Source organism: Chlorocebus sabaeus, chromosome 1 (assembly GCF_047675955.1).
Source record: "Chlorocebus sabaeus isolate Y175 chromosome 1, mChlSab1.0.hap1, whole genome shotgun sequence".
Lineage (NCBI taxonomy): Eukaryota > Metazoa > Chordata > Mammalia > Primates > Cercopithecidae > Chlorocebus > Chlorocebus sabaeus.
In genome coordinates, this window is record NC_132904.1 from 126,812,371 (window position 1) to 126,832,163 (window position 19,793).

Here is a 19,793-nt window from a genome sequence, read left to right on the forward strand (position 1 = left end):
TGTTTAGCATCCAGCCTCCTGCCCTCATGTTCCCCTCTCTCAATTTTTTAATCTGTTGAACACTTAAAATCAGGTCACATAACTTAGTGGTACCTTAATATATCCTTCCAGAATCTTCTATTAATTAACTTAGTGATTTAACAACACTGGACTTTATTGTCATTTTATAGTGCTTTGCTAATCCTTCATTTTTATTCTCGTTTTATTTCCCTACCCCCTAATCTGAAATAATTTTTTACTATCTTCCATGCAGCACTTTTTCCCCTCATAATCAATATTAATTTCATTCTAAGATCATATTTTGAGATGGAGCTGTTTGCTTGGTTCAGGTTGGGAGATCAAGAGGCAGTTTGTAGAATCTGTGTTTTCAAAGAAAAATTCTTATTAAGATAATTATCTGCTAGGTTAGCAGGATAATTTCAATCACATTGTTGCAGAACTCACACGCGGATGTGTTTCCGCTTCAAGGTGACTCGGTCACTCTCCGAGAGAGACTGTCACAGCTTGGGAGAAGCTAGCACAGGCAGAAAAGGAAAGGAATCCAACAGGCAGGTGGCGTTCACCCCATTGCCCTGGATTTCTGTACAGTTGGCATGGCCGGGCTTGGTGTAGGGAGCCAAAAGCCCATCTCTCCAAGCTCTGGGAAGCATTTGACACGCTGTATGGAGTGAAGGTTCTAGGAACAAAGCCGTCAGTGGGAAAGGGCCAACGAGAGAAAAAGATGGGAAAGAGCTGGCCGAGAGATATCAAAGGTAATATTCAGGAGAATTGCAGTTATCTGAAAACACTTCTTTGGATATTTGTGGAAAATTTGTGCTCTAAATTCCAAGTACATTGTGAATGCAAGATACTCCGTTTGTCATAAAAACTTAAAAAGGTTTCAGTAGAATTTTTTAAAGATGAATAATAGGATTAACTTATTCATCACTTAAAAAGCTAAGTTGTTGCTATACAACTGCAGAACAGAAACAAAATAAAAAATCGTTTCTGTTCTTTCTGGAATCAGCATTTCTGAAAATTCAGGATAAGCCTTTCTTTTCCTGGCTTTATTTATTTATTTTTTGAAGAATCAGGAGAATGTTATCAATTGGGTAATTATGCAAAGGTTTGCACGGGGAAAATGCAGAAAATGAACAAAACTCTAAAAAGGAAACATATATAGCATCGTGGCATATTTAAAAAGGAGGCCTTCTGATTTATAAATACATCATGAGAAATGATGAGGCTGGAGGCAGAGCAAGCATTCTGAGGATAGAAATGGACTTTATCTATTTTCTCTGAGTTTACACCAGTCTTTTTCTCTTTTCTTATTCTCTGTTTTAAACAGCTAAATGCAAACTGCCCTAGCATCCTTTCTCTCTCTTCCTCTCTTTTCCTTTCTCTCCCTTCTCTTTCTTCCATGTATTTTTCTCTCTCTTTCTTCTCCATTGTTCTTCTCTCCCTTGTTCAGTGTTATTTCATAATTGCTCTCAGGTATCTCCCAGAATACATACTGATTTTTATTTTTTTATTTGATTTTGGTTTGTTTTTTAATTTTTATTTTAGATTCAGAGGGTACACGTGCAGGTGCGTCATAAGGGGATACTGCATGGTACTGAGGTTTGGGTTTCTATTGACTCGGTTACCCAGGTAGTGAGCACAGTACCCAGCAGGAAGTTTTTCAGCCCCTGTCCCACTTTCCTTGCTGCATTTGGAGTCACCAGTGTCTTTCGTTCCCATCTTTATGTTTGTGTGTACCCACTGTTAGCTCCCACTTATAAGTGACAACATGCGATACTTGGTTTTCTGTTTCTGCATTAATTCTCTTAGGATAATGGCTTCCAGCTGCTTCCACATTGCCGCAAAGACATGATTTCATTCATTTTTATGGCTGCATAGTATTCCATGGTGTATATAGACCACATTTTCTTTATCTAATCAACCTAAAATTACGTTATTTTCTTCAGGCCTTATTTCTCTTTTGGGTGGGCTTACTGGTTTGAATGCTCAGGCTCATAGCAGTAGGTACCCATTTAATATATTTTAATTTGTTTTATTGCTATGAAGGTTCTATTATGATGCATTTTATATTTTTCTTTCCATTATTTAATTTGACCTTCAAAAGCACACTGGGAGGGAGGTAGAAGTATCTCCCCCTGTTTCGTAGCTGGGGAAACTCAAAGATGACTTCACAGCTCAGGCTTCCTTTCCATGTGAGTGGAAGACCTCATAACCGGAGCCATGATTTAACATTTCAAGCTTGTGGCCCTTTCCACCCTTTCCAACTCCTGGGGAATTGTGCAATAATCTCCTAACCTGTCTCCCACTTTTACTCTTGTATTTCTGCAATGTGTTCTCAAAGTAGAAGCCCAAGCGGCCTTTTTAAGATGCGGATCTGGTGTTGCCATACCTTGGCCTAAAAGCCTTCACATTACTCATGGATAAAGACCAACATGTTTAACCCACCTACAGGCTCCGTATGGCTCAACCCGGGTGCCTGCCTCTCAGACCTGCCCCTTGCTCCCCTTCTTTCTCTGCACTTCAGCACATCACTGTTCTTTCAGCAGGATGGTCTGCTCTGCCCCTCCCACCTTGGGCTTTTTGTTCTCTGTGTGTGAGATGATCTTTTCTTCCCCTTACTGCCTTCCAGTATTGGCTCAAGCATTGATTCTTTTTCAAAAAATCTCTATCTTCCCCTCCAACACAGGGCAGATCCCTCTCTTCTATGATCTCAGGACACAGTAGAAATTTCACCTTCATTGGATGAAATATTACATACATTGCACACATGTTTGATTAGTATGCATCTCCTCTAATAGACCTTAAGCTCCATGAGGCCAGGGGCTATGACTTTATTTGTTTGTAATTTTATCTCAATAGATGCATGAAAAGTATTTGTGCCAGTGAGTAAAATTGAGCTCTGCAGGGGCCCAGTAAATATAATGTTCCTATGTGATTCATTATGGGGGGATGTGGCTCCGGGCCTGGTCAATTTAACAATTTCTTTAGAACACAGTGATTGATTAAGTATGAAACACAATGGTTAAGTATGAAAAACAATGATTAAGTATGAAAATTGAAGACAGTTCAAGATAACCTCGAAAATTAAAATGAAAAGGTAGGAGGACATACGTCTCCAAAAGTAGGGTCAAATACTGTGGCTTTGGTGACGTCTTTCCCAGTCCACTCGGGTCCAGTTGGGTGTCTCCTGCTCTTTCCCTCAACCATCTTGTACGCTCTGATTATTTAAATGACTGTCTCCCCAAGTTGACTCTGACCTTTGCCTCTTAGGGCAAGAATCATGCCTGTCCACCTCTTCACATGACTTCTAACATGGTGGGCATTTAACTAGTATTTGTTGAATGAATGAATTTGTACTTATTAAGGAAAGCCAGACCATACCTATAAATCATCAGGAAGAACTGACCCAGGTAATGTTAGGCAAGGGTTGAAAGGATATTAATGAATGGATCACGAGCTAACTGGGAGTCAGTTGCGACATCCTTTGGTTATATCTTCCCCCTGTAATACATCTGTTTCACTGAAGGGTGATGAGAAATAGATCTTAAGAATCTTATTGTTCTTAGTGTGCTCATCTCAGTTTCTTTTTTTCTTCACAGAAAACCTGTGGTGTGGTGAAAAAATGGTGGGTTTTGTTGTCATACAAATCTTGGTTCTAATTCTTGTCATTTGTCGGGTCTGTGATTTCAGACAATTCTTGTCACTTTTTGGGTCTGTAACCTCAGGCCATTCTTGTCACCTGTTGGGTCTGTAACCTCAGACAATTGTTGTCACTTGTTGGGTCTGTGACCTCAGACAATTCTTGTCATTTGTTGGGTCTGTGACCTCAGACAATTCACCCGGGCTTCAGATTGCTCACTATGGAATAGAGATAATAATATCTTCTTCTTGAGGTTGTCACCTAGCTTGTGAGACAGGCACACCTTCCATTACCCTGTGAATGTTCTCAGCCTTTCCTTTTCCTACTCCGTATAGCCCCAACCACCCCATCAAAGAAAATGTCTTTGTTGGCAGCCAGTACAGCTTTGCTTCCTCCTTCATCCAAATGAGAATTCTGTCTTTGACAGCTGGTTCTGCAGTTTTTGTGATGTAGAAGCCAGTGAATGAGTAGAGAGAGACTTGACTATAGAAAGGTAGGAGGTAGCAGAGAAAGGAACAAAAGACTAGGGCCTGGTGTCAGGGGCTTCAGGAGGAACCCAAGGACACTGGAAGGAGAGGGTCTAAAGGAGGGCTCCAAGGTAGCTGCCGGGCAGGGGCGAGCTGGAATTGGGAGTCAAGGTGGTTTGATTGATTGTTTTTGGGAAATTGGGTTCCCTTTTATATAGTTCAAGGAGTTAAAATTGCAATCCTCATGACCCTTATTTGTGACTTGCAGACTATGATCATTTGAATGAATGGACTACTCCAGAATTGGGTAGGGAGATGCCCAGATCTTAGTAGGTGTAAACTACGTAAGATAATGTATGCAAAACCCCTTGGGCATTGCCTGGAACATGGAAGACACTGAATACATTAACCCCATTGTCCCCACACCCAGTGGTCTTACTGACACCATCCTGGGTTAGGTTGATAAATTGATGTGGCAGATGAAGGAAGTCATTGATGCAGAGCACTCCTAAAGCTCCTTTTGCTTCAGTTATTTTATTATTTCTAGGGAAAATGGTGTTTAGGGCTTGAATTATTTGGATAATTGGTGATTGGCCACTTTACTTGCCCTAAAGTGAGAAAGCACTGCAGGGCCTGTTGCAAATTTGGCTTCTGTGGGTTGCCTTTCTTTTCTAGGTTGTTGATTGAAAATGGTGAATAAGACTTGATATTCCCAAGCCAGCTGCCAATCATGAGTTAGATCCTCCAGTCCCATTGGCTAGATTTGAGGTGGTGTGCAGGTCAGCCTCTGGGGCTGCAGCTACATGATGATTCAAACTGCCAGAGCTGGGCTGACCTTTTCAATTGACATTGGCAGGTTCAGGGCTTTGCAGAAGGGGATGCAGCTCTGAATGGCACTTAAAAAAGGAGAAGAAGCAGAACAAGAAGAAGAATAAATCAAAAACAAATAAATAAAACACAAGAAGAGAAAGGAGATTTCAACATCAAAGGCAATAAATGCTATGAAAGATAAAGAGAAGATTCTGACTATTTAGTCCTCGTTGGTGGCTCCCATCGCCTCTCCCTTTTGACACTCTTGTCTGCATTCTGGGGAAAACGGAGGAAAACATTCTCACTGATTTTTGTCAAGTGAAAGATGCTTAATATGGTAATCAGTCCCTTCTGAGGAGCATGTGAGTAGAAGCTCAGCCCCAGCAGCAATGATTATACAGTCCCTAATTGTCTCTGGTGTCGGCTCAGACCAAAAAAGATGAAGGCAAGAGGGGGGAGCCACCAAAAGAGGGAATTTTAATCATGTACCATGGGGCATTCTGAACTTCTCAAACCATGCGGGTGGGAAAAGTGGTGATGGGGGAGCTGTACAAATCCTAGTTTTTAACTTGACACTTAATGAAACTGATTTTTGATCTTTGCTTTTGTTTTTAATTTTTATAGCTTGATTCCCCCAGAAGGATTTGGGCACTTGTGTAGGAACCTGTGCTGAATCCTAATCTGCTTGTTTCCTCATGAAGTTCCTCCAGCAAAGTTTTGTTAAAAAGCATAAGGGATGACCTTCAAACAAGAGTGACCCGCTCCTGAAGCTTGGCGGGCATCTGCCTGCCCAGTGCAGTAACACCAGGTATCCACACTGAGTCCACAGCAGGCGAAAGGAAGATGTTAATTTGCAGGGCACCAAGCAAAGAGGACCAGGCATCTAACACTTGAATCCTGACCTCTCTGATGGCTTGCAGAAAAGGGTTTTTAAAGGCAGGTGTAAATTTCAGGAAAGCAGAAATTATAGGCAAAAATTGTTCAATCCATACGGGATGTTTCACATTGGTTTTGGCCTAAAGGGGTGGGATATCTTGAAGGGGTAGGGGCTTATAGGTCAAAGGTGAATTCAGAGATTTTCTGATTTGCAATTGGTTAAGGAAGAGAAGCTTTGCTTAACAATTGGGGTCAGCAGAAAAACATGTGAGCTCTGGCTCATGGTTGTGACTTCCTCAGGCCCTTCAGGAAGAAATTTAGAACAAAGAGGGGAGGTCAGGGTTCAGCCGTCAGTTCACCTTTATTTGAGGTCTGTGTGCCAGTGGATCTGTTTGGTGGAGGTCTGGGTTTCTGAGAAACAATCAGGAACATAGGTTAAGACGGTATCTGTAGCTTCTATAGACAACCGAACATCTCCTGACGCTACCTTCCTTGGCTGTTGTTTTAAGTTACTATTACCTTCTTGCTTATCAAGTTACTCATTTACTTTTTAAGGCAAGCCAGGTGCCTGGAGTTTCCTTTGAAAGAATTCAAGATTTCCCTTTGTGTTCGTGCTGGCTGGTAGGGGGTCTAGGGCTAGAAGAAGGGTCTCTGCTCCATCTCAGGACTAAGCAGCAGCTGCTGTGGCTCTCGCCTCTAAGCCAACAAAAATAAGCCTTCACCTTCAGATGCATTTGGGAGTCACTCCTGAAAAGTAAAGGTTGCTAAGAACCCCAACATGATCTCTCACTATTCATTCACCACCTAGCCATTCAGCCCTTTACCTGGAGGCAAAATAACCTGGTGAAAAGTATGCGCTCTGGAGCCAAATGACCTGCCCAGTGACCTGCTAGCTATGTGGCCTTGGGAAAGAGAGAGAGTTACTACGTACTCAGTCGGGTTGTTGTGAGGATGTGCATCTGTGGGGATAAGCAGACACATTGTATTCGTTCGTCTTCACATTGCTGATAAAGACATATCCAAGATTGGGTAATTTATAAAGAAACAGTGGTTTAATGGACTCACAGTTCCATACGGCTGTGGAGGCCTCACAATCATGGCGGAAGAGAAAAGGCACATCTCAGATGGCAGCAGATGAGAGAATGAGAGCCAAATGAAAGGGGATTTCCATCAGATCTCATGAGACTTACTCACTACCACGAGAACAATGTGGAGGAAACTGCCCCCATGATTCAATTATCTCCCACCAGATCCCTCCCACAACACATGGGAATTATGGGAAATACAATTCAAGATGAGATTTGGGTGGGGACACAGCGAAACCATGCCAGACATTGATAGAGAAATGGAAAGAGAGAGCAAACAAGAGGGCCCAGCTCAGTGCTGGTCACATAACCGACACTCAGAACAGGTGGTAGTGTCAGCCTCCCTGCAAACACAGTGCCAACTCTGAGCTGGCACTGAGCTAGGTATTGAGGTAGAAAAAAAATAAAATATATGCATCCTATGAAGAAACTGGGAATCTAACATTATTTTTAATCTCCTACATATAGACACAACAGACTACACCATGATCTTTGCAAAGGCATCAGCTATGCCTGAGGTGGTTGTATAGCACAAGAAGCCGGCAGGCATTTTCAAGCAAAAGGTTTTAAGGAAAATCTCATCTTGTCATTCCTTGAAGGACTGCAGAAGAAGTAGGACTTTGGTGTAATAATGACTCTACATTGTAATTTCTTAAAAGAATTCTTCAATCTTAATTGAGGAGTGATTAATACATACATTTCAGGCATCTGTAGCAGAGCTTAATGGAAGAAGATATTTTGGGGTGGGAGAGGGAATGGAGACTTTATGAGTGTCCCATAAATCCGTGCTTCTGAAACTGTACTGTGAAGAGACAGCACTCAGGAATCTTGTTAAAATGCAAATTTTATAGTTGGTCTGAAGTGGGGCTTAAGAGCCTGAATTTCTCAAGTCCCCAGGTGCTGCTGGTGCTGCTGGTCCTGGGACCGCAGTTTGAGCAACAAGGTAATAAACATAGCTTTTCGGTAGCTGTGTCTACCCCTTCAGTGAGGTAGCATTGTCCCTCTGTCAGCAGGAAGGAGGGTGTGATTCATGAAACTTCCTTCTTGGACTACTTTTTCTATCCCCTTGGTCCTGCTTCAGCTAAAAACCTCACTTGACTCATCAGGTAAACTCTCTCCAACCTCCTAGAAACACATCTCCCAGAGAGACAACTGAACAATGACTCCTTAGGGGCTTCTATTTGGAGCTCAGCAGGTGAGAGATTGCACGACTTCCTTGGATTGCACCAGCAAGAATTCTATCTCTGCTGGCTGCGGCTCTTCCCGTGTTTGGACAACAATGATTAAAGGCCCATGCGTTTCCGGTGAAGTGTTGATGATTGGCTGGCAGGCTTGAAAACACCCACTTTTCCAGAGGTTGGTAAGCATTGGGGAAATGCTTTTCATGCTGAGCAGGACTATGTAAATTGCCCAGCATCTGGAACAAATTGCTGTATGGGTACCTGGGCTGTGGAGGATCAGGTGAGAAAAGGCTGCTATTCTTTGAAAAAATAAAAATAAACAGCATCCTGACTCGCAGGCGAGGGAAGGGCAGCCGCAGGATCCTGGGATGCTGTGGGGCTTCACTGTTCAGTGGTGGGGAGCCGCATTCTCCTAGTAGTGTTGGGAGGAGAAGCCCCCTTGCTAGAAACCCAGAAAGCAGAGTTTTGCAGGGAAAATGGAAAAATGTTCACTCTGAAGAGGGAAGTGGGGCTCACTGTGGACTGCAGAGCATGGGAATCACACTGGCTCCAAGTCCCAGACAGTAGTCACGATTTCATTTCATTATTTATTTATTTTTTAGAGACAGGTTCTCGCTCTGTTGCCCAGGCTTGAGTGCAGTGGCACCATCATAGCTTACTACAGCCTCGAATTCCCCTGGCTCAAGTGATCCTCCCACCCCAGCTTCCCACGCACTCTCACCTATTTGCAGAGATGGGGTCTGGCTCTATTGCTCAGGCTGGTCACAAACTCCTGGGTTCAAGCAATGCTTCCACCTCGGCCTCCTAAGGTACTGGAGTCCAAGTGTGAGCCCCCATGCTGAGCTCCAGACACTGGTGAGAATAACTAAGGCTGTCCCCTGCCAAGAGCATTGAAGGGCCGGGGGCTGTGCCTGGTTCTTACTCGCATTATTCCATTCATCCTCAGAGCAATTATTTGCAGTAAGCTAGATGCTTTTCTAGCCCCATTTTACTGGTGAAGAAATTGAGGCCTAGAGAGGTGAAGTGAATTGCCCAAGAACACACAGCTGGTGAGTGGAGCCCGTGATAACTGAAGAGACTCGGCAGTATCCTGGGAATGCAAGTGTTTGCAGATTGGGAAGCCACAGGAGCGGGCGCCTGAAGTAACAGGGATGGGGTGAGCAGGTCTCCTCTTCTTTGGCAGGCCTTCCTCCTGGCAACATCAGCCTGCCCCTCACTGGGCACTGAGGGGACTTCTGCTGCCCTGTGTGTGGGTGCTTTCCTCCCCACCCTAGAGCCTCTTCCACCCCACCAAGTATTGGTTCCTATCGCCAGTTCTTTCCCCTTAGGAATATCTCCCCACCTTTAGCCATCAGAAGCTGCATGTCCCCCTTTCGTTGCCTCTTGTCTGTGACAAGAGTGATAGGGAGAAAGGCTGATAAAACCAGTCCACGCTGCTGCACTGCTGAGTGTGGGCTGGCTCCAGCAACCTGACGGCACCCTTCTTCCCTGGCAAGAGGGCACTTAGCAAACATGACACAGGCAATGCAAGAATCAGCAAAGCGCTAGTTCCTGAGTCAGTGACACACAGCTCCTGCTCCTACCCAGGCCAACAAGCAGGTGCACATCATGCTCTTCGCCCAGCAGCAATAAAGATTCATGCTCTCCACACTTCGCACCACTCATCAATCAGTCCTTTGACTTGCTTTTGGTCGGCTGCTTCTCCTGATGTTCTCAACTCTCCAGAATTTTGCTCCGATAGATCGTCTCTTCCCATTTCTTTAACAATTTATTTCCTTTGATCTCTTCTGCCCAGAGTTGTACTGTTCCTCCTGTGGTAGGTGGGGAAAAAATGTCCCGCTAAAGATGTGTTCATGTCCTGATCCCTGGGACTTGTGAATATTGCCTTACAAGGCAGAGGAGTGAATAGCGTCTTCGTTGGCAAAAGATTCAGTTAAATTTGTCGGAAGGAGGAACGTGTCCTGTATCATCAGGGTGGTCCTAAATCCAATCATAAGTGACCTTATGGAGAGAAGCAAAGGGAGTTTTGAGACTGGCATGCAGAGAAGGTGAAGACAGGGACTGATGTTGGAGTGATGCAGCCACAAGTCGCAGAGTGCCCACAGCCACCAGAAGCTGGAGGAGGCAAGGAACAGACTTTCTTCTGGAGGCTACAGAGGGCATATGGCCTGCCAACGTCTTGATTTTGGGCTTATGACTTCTAGACCCTTGGAAGAATGAATTTCTGTTGTTTGATGATGCCGGTTTATGGCAGTTTGTTATGGCAGCCTTAGCGGGTGAATACACCTCCTCCTCGAGCTGCGGCTCTCTCTTGCTGCGGCTCTCTCTTGCTGCGGCTGCATTTCTTTCATACCCGTATCATCTCTCTGCCCTGAAATTTGGTTTCAACTACCCTGATAAGGCCAGCTGCAACCTCTTAAGCGTCTAATGTCTAGGCCAGGCCTGTGGCATTCCATGCAGCTTCCTTCCTCTCTGATGTTACTTCTAATTTTGCCCATCTTTTCTGTATAACTGTTCCTTTCTTGTGGGCCTCCATTTCTCTGTCAATCTTTGAAGCACTGGCTGTCATCTGGATTCCCCTTGTTGACCCACTGTCCTCTATGCCCACTTTGCCTACTCGTAAGATTTAGCTAGAAGGCCCATTGATGTGGTTCAGGTGTTCATCCCTTCCAAATGTCATGTTAAAATGTGATCTCCAGGGTTGGAGTTGGGGCCTGGTGGGAGGTGTTTGGGTCACAGACATAGAGCTCTCCTGAACAGCTTGCTGCCATCCTTGCAGTGATAAGTGGGTTATCACTCTATTAGTTCCCAGGAGACCTGATTGTTAAAAAGAGCCTGGCACCGTCCTCCCTTCTCTCTCTCACTCCCTGTCTCACCATGCAACATGCTGGCTCCCCTTTCCCCTCTGCCATGACTGGGAACTGCCTGAGGTCCTCGCCAGAAGGACATGCTGGCACCATACTTCTTGTACAGCCTGCAGAACCTTGAGCCAATTAAACCACTTTTCTTGAAAAATTATTCAGCTTCAGATATTGCTTTATAGCAATGCAAATAGACAAGTGCACTAAGACCCATGGTCATTGGTGAGGGCTGTGCTCAATCTCCTCCTCCTCCTCTTCTGTTCCCAACTCCCACAACCTAAGCTGATTCCACCTCTTTTGGTTTTGTTAGAATCAAAAGTAGTAATCATCCACGGCCACTAAACCAAGAAGCACATTAAATTTATCAGTAGAGGCCACTGACACAGCGGGGCTCCTGTGCAGGCCTTTAATCAAGGCCCTCATTGGCTGCTGTCCTGGCTTTCCAAACATTCTTTGTCTTACACTGTGGGGACACAGCCAGAGCTGGGACCAGAAAAGGGTTCTTTGCCCCTGGGGGTCATATAAGCCTCACTCAGACTTTCTGCGAGGTTGGTTATTCCAGTGCTTATCCAATGGCTCCTGAAAAAATGCAGGCCACTCCTTCAGCAGGAGACCAGCCCCCTGGCCACTGGCTCGCCTGAGCACAACATGCCCTCACTATTCGCGCTGCCTGTTGCTAACAAGTAAGAAAGGAGCAGCAAAATGCTGTGAGTGGAGCCAGTAAGGGGTGAGCCTGGGACTGGCGGCTTCATAACTCAGTAACAGGTGGAAGGAATGGCACAGCTGCAACCAGAGCCCGGGAAGTGCTGTTATCTATAACAGGCTAGGCCCAGCCTTTATATTTTTAGTCACCTTCTATCAACTCTTAAAGCTGGGAATCAGAATCATTTCTCTGATTATACTTACTTAGGCCAAAAACAGGATGTAGGTATTTTCAGCATTCAGACAGCCTTCCCGGACTAGGATGAGCTATCAGCTATAATCACGTGCGCAACTAGCAGATCTTTACTTCCAGCCTAGGCAGCTCCTCTGAACTCCAGCCTAAAGTTGTTCCTGCCTTGATACCCTGCATACTCCTCAGGCTCAGGTTGCAAACTAAATGAATTCTGTTTCTTCCCCTCTATTTAAAATGTTTTCCTAAATTACTTACCTTATTAGTCAGCAATCCCCTCCACTAGTGGCTGATGCTGGACCCTAGGGAACCGCTCTTGACTCCTCCCTCTCTCCGTACCCCTATCCTAGCATTCTGGGGTCCTTTCTGCAGACTTCTTAAATCTTGCCCCTGCCCTTCAGTGCTACAGCTCCCTTAGCCATATGCCTCGGTCAAGTTCTCCATCTCCCTATAACTCACTTTCTCTTCTATAAAATAGAAATCTTCCCAGTGGCTTCCTGGTAGAGTTACTGTAAACATTAAATATGTAAAACTTTTAAGAGCTTTGAACGGTGTCTGGCACATAACAAACACGCCATAATTATTAGTGGTATTATATTAAAGTTTTTATCATCTTCTATATATTAAACTACTGGGTTATTGACGGTGGATTGGGCCTTCTGCCTTATTTTGTCCTGTTCGAATCTATTCTTTCCAGAGCTATCAGAGTGATTGATGATTTAACACACAAATCTAATCATATCATCCCTTTTAAAAACCTGTTCAATGGTTTCCCCATTACTTACAGGATAAGAGAGTTTCCTAACAAGGTAAATGAACCCCTCCGTGACATGACTACTGCTTGACTCCTCAGCTTCAACCCAGCATTTTCTGGCACATTTTATGTTCCATCTGCACTAAACCATGTGAAAAGTCACTTAACCGTGGGGGAGCAGGTAGGTGCCTGTGCTCACAAGCTCTTTTTCTGATGTGCCCCACCCCACCTTCACCCCACACCTTTCTTCCAGTGGCTAACCCTTATCAGTTTGGGACTTAGTTCATGTGCCCCTTGTACCCTTTCTCACTATCTTTAGATACGGGGCCAAGTGCCCCTAACTTACAGCCCTGAGCATACTGACATAGAATATAACCAACTGCATAGGGAATTACGTGTTTATCTCCTCTACATCTTTTTCTGCTTTGGATCCCAGTGTGTGGCATGGGACATAGTGAATGTTTCCAAAATGCTTGCTCTGCTTAATTGTCTCCTCTGTCTAGGATTTGCCAAAATTCCAGAGTGGGTTCATAGAAGCCGTAGCTTTGCACTTTGATGAACGGGAAAGCCAGAGAGCAGGCCTGCCATGCCCCACCACGCATGCTGAGCACTGTGCAACTCCGGGGCTTTCCACACAGGTAGATAGTGTGTTTGGCAGCTCCTGGAACTCGGTGGTACAGTGTCCCTCCTGGAGAGGCCACGGCAATGTGAACACTGTCATTAGGAAGCAATTGCTCTGAACACCATTAACACAAAACATTTATGGTCAGTTCAGGCAAAAGTGTCCAGGCGGTAAAATGCTGGGACCAGAGGGCAGAAGACTGAAACACTGGAAGGGACAGGGCTTGGGGAGTAGAACGTCTGTGGAAGTGGCCTCCAGAGGCATAACTGCAAGCAAGGGATAGGCACAGGTCCACAAGGGTCCTCACTCCGGGTGGATGGTAGGGGACGCAGGTACTTCATCTGGGTTGCTTGCTTCTGCCCCTGGGCAGTCATAAGGGATAAGCCTTCCAGTCCAAGAAAGAACAGGAAATTGAGCAATGCTGGGCAGCAGTGACTCTCTGTGGCTCTCTGGGGTGTAGAGGGCTGGACTCAAGTCCCGCCAAGAAGGATGGCCCACCAGAACCAAGGAGGGGTGATGTGGGCATCTCTTGATCATGTGAACACTGTGGGGCAGGTAGTGAGGTGAGGGAGGCGTTGTCACAGTGGCCATGGGAGCCCAGCCATGCTCAGGTGTTTTCTCCCAGGAGGCAGTGGAAGCTAGAAGCCGTCAGCAGTGATAAGGTCCTCAGGCAGCTGGGCCTGGGCACTGGGATGCTGGCTGGGGAAGGCAGCTCATTCTGCACCTCACACCCTCAGTGAGAGGATGCAGTGTCATTTCAGAAGGATTTTCCAGGGAAAACAAGACCCCTTCCACATGGAATGTACACATGGATCACGAGAGGTGTCCTTGTTTCAGAAATATTCAAATGAGTAGTTCAGGAAGTGGGGCAAGGCGAATCCCTCAGGCAGGCACTTAGGGGAAGGCAGAGGCGGTAGCCCTCAGCCAGCTGTGCATGCCCAGGACTGCAGAGGATCCTGGTGGGAAGGCAGAGAACACCATCCCTACAGAGACCCTCACCCCTCCCTGCTTGGCTCATGTTCTGAAGCATTGACTTCTCAGGCTGCAAGGCCCCAGAGTGGCTCTGCTGTCCTCCACCTTCCAAGCAGGGCTGGGCCCAGACTCTCCCTTTGCTTCTACGTTTTCCAGGATTTCCCAAGAAGGTCCTATACTCCTCAGTTTCCTCTCCAAGGGCTTTGTGCCACTATCTGTCACTGACGTACTTCCTAGTATCCAAGGAGCTGTCAAGCAGCGGAACAGCTGCCTGTCCCTTTTTTGGGCTCTTTTTGTGCTGGGTCTTCATCCTTTCCTGGTTTGCTACCCCAGATGACGGATATTCCAGAAGAGCTCTCTTTGCCTCCCGTACATTGGCAGAGAAGCAATTTATCACTGCATTTAAAAAAATCCTCATTAAGGCAAATTAAGGCAGCAAAGCTGACAACAGAGGGTTTTTGAAAAAAATAGTGTTCATGAAATATTTATTAAAACAGCCATTGTAATAAATATTTGAAAACCAGTTATTAACGTTAAATCATATCAGTGTCAAGCATACGTTACACGCCGTCTGTTCTCCTAATTGAGTGTCAGGGTCAGATGCTCTGTCTCCTGGCAGGTCAGCAGGAGCAGCACGCCTGTGAGCCGTGATAACTTCCCAAAGTCTCCACCAAACACCGCTCCAGAACCAAGATCAACCAGCAGTGGGGAAGCTCCGGGAACGTGGGACCTTCTCACAGCTTCCTGCGCACCTGTGTAGACTGACAGGAGAGGGGCTTGGGATGAAAAAACCAGCACCAGGAGGGGAGTTACAGAATCCCTTAAGACAGACAGTTGTCTCTCCGTCTTGACGGTTTCTTTGGAGATGGGAGCAGTAGATTTATAGAATGACTGAATTTGACTGAACTCTAGGAAACACTAGAGTTACTGTGGAATAAGCGCTTATACCCAGCCCAGTATGATTTAAAACTGCACCACACCTGGTTTTGCTTCTATTTGTTTTGCTTTTCCTTCTCCATAAACACAACATGTCCATTTGTGACTCCAGCCTGTCATGATAGCTGTAAATCCTGTAACGCACACAGGGCATTTATAAAGACACTATGGGCACCCTGACCTTTCAGCCTCAGCTCCGGCTTCCCCCTCAGCCCGTCCCGCGTGAACTCCCAGCGTTATTGGCCACTATCCTGCCACGTGTTTGCTCATTTCCACTTTTACCTCCTGGATTGTGTTTATTGGTTTTCTTTAGGACAAATAAATTATAAAGACTGAAGCACAAACAATCTGCAAACCAAGGACAGACATAGTCATTTTAACCCTCCCTTTGAGGTTCATCAGTATCACTGTCGGCTTCCTTAGCTGTCTACCTGCTTCCGAACTGAGCACTGTCCAATGTGTTCATTCCAGCGGAGCTGCTGACTTTTCTTCCATTCCTGATGCTCTCTGAGCTCCTCCTTCCAGCCGTGGGGCTGTTTGAATATGCCGTTCCTTGGCCTGGCTTGCTGTCCCCTCAACCTTAGCCGTCAGCTCCCTTCTCTCTCCAGTCACAGCACAGGTACCACTTTGGACTTCCATGGCTCCATGTGCCTCATATAGACCTCATCACAACTGTCATTTGATATTCATCTGTGGGACTATCAGACCAATGTCTGTCCAACCAACTGGAAGATTCGTGAGAGACAGTATCCCCTCTTGAAGCCTAGCATTTAGCACAGAGCCTGACACATAGCAAGGGCAAATAAATGTGTGTTTAGTGAATAAATTAATAGGTGGATCCTCTCACAACTATTAATATGTTCCCTCTGGATATTTTGTGTAAGTTCCTACATTATGAAATTATATAAATATGCACACAAACGTGAGTGTGTGTGTGTGTGCATATATATATAATTTGTAAACCACTATATGTAATATCATTTATTTACTACATAAAACCAAACAATATCCATATATTCCTGTGTTATTATTTCCACTAAGGCAGGACTCTGAGGCTCAGAAAGCTTAGGTAGTTTGTTTAGGGTCATACAACTCATAAAGAGTTGATCCTAGGCTTCTGATTTTATGCTTTCTCTACTACATCTTACAGCTTCTTCTAAAGTTAGATGACTTGTGAAAGGCTCAAGTGCATACGTCACAGTGACTATATGGATATGAAAAGTGAATTTTCTCTGGATTGTCCATTCTTCCCTTGCTCATTTCTTGTGACTTCCACCCAAGGTTCCTGACAACTGGGTCTAACGTAAGTTCATTGTATCTATAAAAACATGGATTACAGGCAGTGGTAGAAATTGCATCTGAAAAGTGGAACATCAGTGTGCTTTGTGCTTTACACAGCAGAGTCCTGAGAAAGCTAGGAGCAGGGATCTTACTTAAATGGATTCAAGTTTCTTAGTTCTTAACAGTTCCAAAGCCTGCGAAGATGCTGTTGCAATGTACCAGTAAACATAATAATAATAAAGCTGTTCAAACCTGATGAGGGGCAAAGCCAATGATTATTTTTCAATATAATATAAACTGAATGATTCGCCAGCGGGGCAAGATAATTATCCCATGAGCTTTCCTGAAAGAACAGAATAAATGTGCATTCTATAAACCACAGTCTCAGATGAAGCAAAGCAAGAAAATAAGTCTTAATGTCAGGATAATAACAGATACAGTAAAATCAATATTGATTATTTGGAGAAAATGGCAGTAAACATGTTAAGTTCTAACGCTAAAATTATACTAAAAAGCTAGAGTTTAAACACAGAGCATGGCTCTAGAATGCATATAAAGCATTTTCCTGAGCACCAGTACAGATATTTTATTTCTAGTGTCAACACGCTCTGCTTTATGGGAGGATACGGCTGCGTGTTCAGAGGCCTCAGAAGCAGAAGGCGGTGAGAGTCCCAACGGTTTCGATTAATTGGGATCTCGTGGGGTCTGTAAATCTCTTACCTTTGTTTTTGGCCCTGTCATATTTCTTCATGGCCATGGGGACAAGGATGGAGATATATGTGTCCTTCACGTTGATATAAGTGAAAAGAAGAAACAAAGAGCAGAAACTGCCAGAAAAATGTAAACTCAGCTCCTCTGTAACACGATGTATGATGCTAGGCAGGTCACTCACTTGTCTTGCTGCTTCTGTGACATGAAGGTATCTTTGCGGCTAGGATGAAGAACCATTTATCCATGAAGTCTCTGCAACCCACAGAGAAAGGAAACTGAAGACCAAGCGGAAGTAAAATGCAAGATAATTTAGTTTATTTTGAAACAAAAAGTGTCCTGAAGCTCATTAAGCATACCCGTTTTAACAGTGAGAAAGCATAGTCCAGTTCAGCGAGACTGCACTGTGTGCTCTAAGATGCACATGTGTGTACAGACGCAGCGCGCCTTTCCAGTGCTGTTGAGATGAGGGGAGCAGGAGGGTGTCAGGGGAGGAAAGGTGACAGCGCATTTGCAGGACGAGGACAGAATGGAGCCTGAAGAGAGAGAGACATGGTTGCATAGGGGACGATGCCGATGACAGAAACATGCTGGGATGTACGAGTCTTGCCCCTGCCTCTGACTGTTTTGTTTGTTTTCATTATTATTATTTTAGTTTAGCTTAATTTTATGTGACGGTATTAATTGTATATGTTTATGGTGTACGATGTGATGTTTTGATAGATATATGCATGGTGGAATGATTCAGTCAAGCTAATGTATTCATCACCTCACCTACTTTTTTTTGTGGTGAGAATATTGAAAATCTATTTTAGCAATTTTGAAATGTACAAGACATTATTATTATTTTGAGATGGAGTCTCACTCTGTCACCCAGGCTGGAGTGCAGTGGCGCGATCTTGGCTCAATGCAACCTCCGTCTTCTCCTGTGTTCAGGTGATTTTCCTGCCTTAGTGTCTCAAGTAGCTGGGACTACAGGTGCTCGCCACCACGTCCAGCTAATTTTTTTTCTGTGTTTTTAGTAGTAGAGATGGGATTTCACTATGTTGGCCAGGCTGGTCTCAAACTCTTGACCTCGTGATCTGCCTGCCTCAGCCTCCCAAAGTACTGGGATTACAGGCATGAGCCACTGCACCCGATTGACATTATTATTAATATAGTTACTATGCTCTGCAATATATCACTAACACTCATTTGTCCCATGTAATGGAAACTTTTCACTCTTTGACCTACATCTCGCCTTTCTCCAACCCCCTCTGTCCCTCAGCCCCTGGTAAGTACCATTCTACTCTCTGCTTTTATAAGTTTGGCTTGTTTAAATTCCACATATATGTGAGATGGTGTGGTATTTGTCTTTCTTTGCCTGACTTACTTCACTTAGCACGATGTCCTCCAGATTCCTCTGTGCTGTTCCAAATGACAGGGTCTCCTTCTATCTGCAGCTGCACAGTGTCTTATTGTGTATAAATATCACCTATTACTCAGTCTCTCTTGGCCCCGGTCCTCTTTTCTAAAATGAGAAAGAAATGGAGAGATGACACCTCAACGCCAATGCCCCAAAGTCTGCCGTGTTCTGGAATCCCAACGCGTTCCTCACCTGGGCCCTATACCTTGGTGATGCTTCCTATTATCACATCAAATCCACCTCGAACATTGTTTATTCAGCTTTAATCCCGATAATATATGCATATTGTAATAAATCAAGCATTATAAGCAGCCCCTGGTCCCACCCCTCTTCCCTCTATTGCCAGTCATGTTCTGTCCTTTTAGAGTGGTGATTCTCTCTTGGTTGCACTTTCCATTCACCAGGGACCTTTCAAAAAACCTCAACACTCCAACCTCATCCCAGTGGAATTAAATCAGAATCTCAGGGGTGGGACACAGACAGCAGTATTTTTTAAGGTCCCCAGATCATTGTGTGGTGTAGCCAGTGTTGAAACCGTGTCCTAATCTAGGGCCTCATAATAGAACCTAGGAAGTATGCTTAAAACTTTCTCTTCATTTACCAATTGTAGTCAATCTTAATTTAATTCTTACATAAATGATGAGAATTTAGGTTATCAATGCTCCTCCTACACACACACACACACACACACACTATATATATATATATATATATATATATGCTTATATATATGTATACATGTATCCTTCTCAATATTTGAAATTTTTATTGTTGCTTTTTAAAAGATTACCCTATTTGGTGACACTAAATATATATACTTAAAAAAAATACATTTAAGTCCTTATTTTTACAACATCAACTTTTGATGGTATCATTTGATTGTTCTCTGGTGGACCTGAGGGTATTAATGCCTGTAAATTTTTATTCTTTATTTTCCTCCCCTACTGTATCACACTCTTTTTCTCTCACTTTGGTAAGGCTGATAAATCATTCACATGCTGCACTGCAGCCACTAACAAGGCTTCTGTTCTTTGTGCACAGATTTTCTTTAAAAGTTGAAAATTAATATGTAGCATTTACATTATTCTGACCATGAAACATATTATTCAATCTCTGGCCAATGTGAGGGCTGGGATTACATTTCCTTCTCTATGGGAGGTCCCTCTAGGAGACTATTCCTAGATTCTAAGTCAAATAGATTATTTTCTTACACCCCATCATTTCCTTAAAATCATGCCTAGTTTACACTGTTTCCTATTTAGAACATGCATTTTCATACTTTTTTTGTGAGAAATTAATATCT

General features: G+C 44.2%; 1 protein-coding gene across 1 annotated transcript in view; it reads left to right on the forward strand.

Annotated features, from left to right (window-relative positions):
* The window catches only part of NTM (neurotrimin), a 1,227,126-nt gene that overhangs the window by 50,536 nt on the left and 1,156,797 nt on the right, over positions 1-19,793 (forward strand). The gene's annotated exons all lie outside the window — the stretch shown is intronic.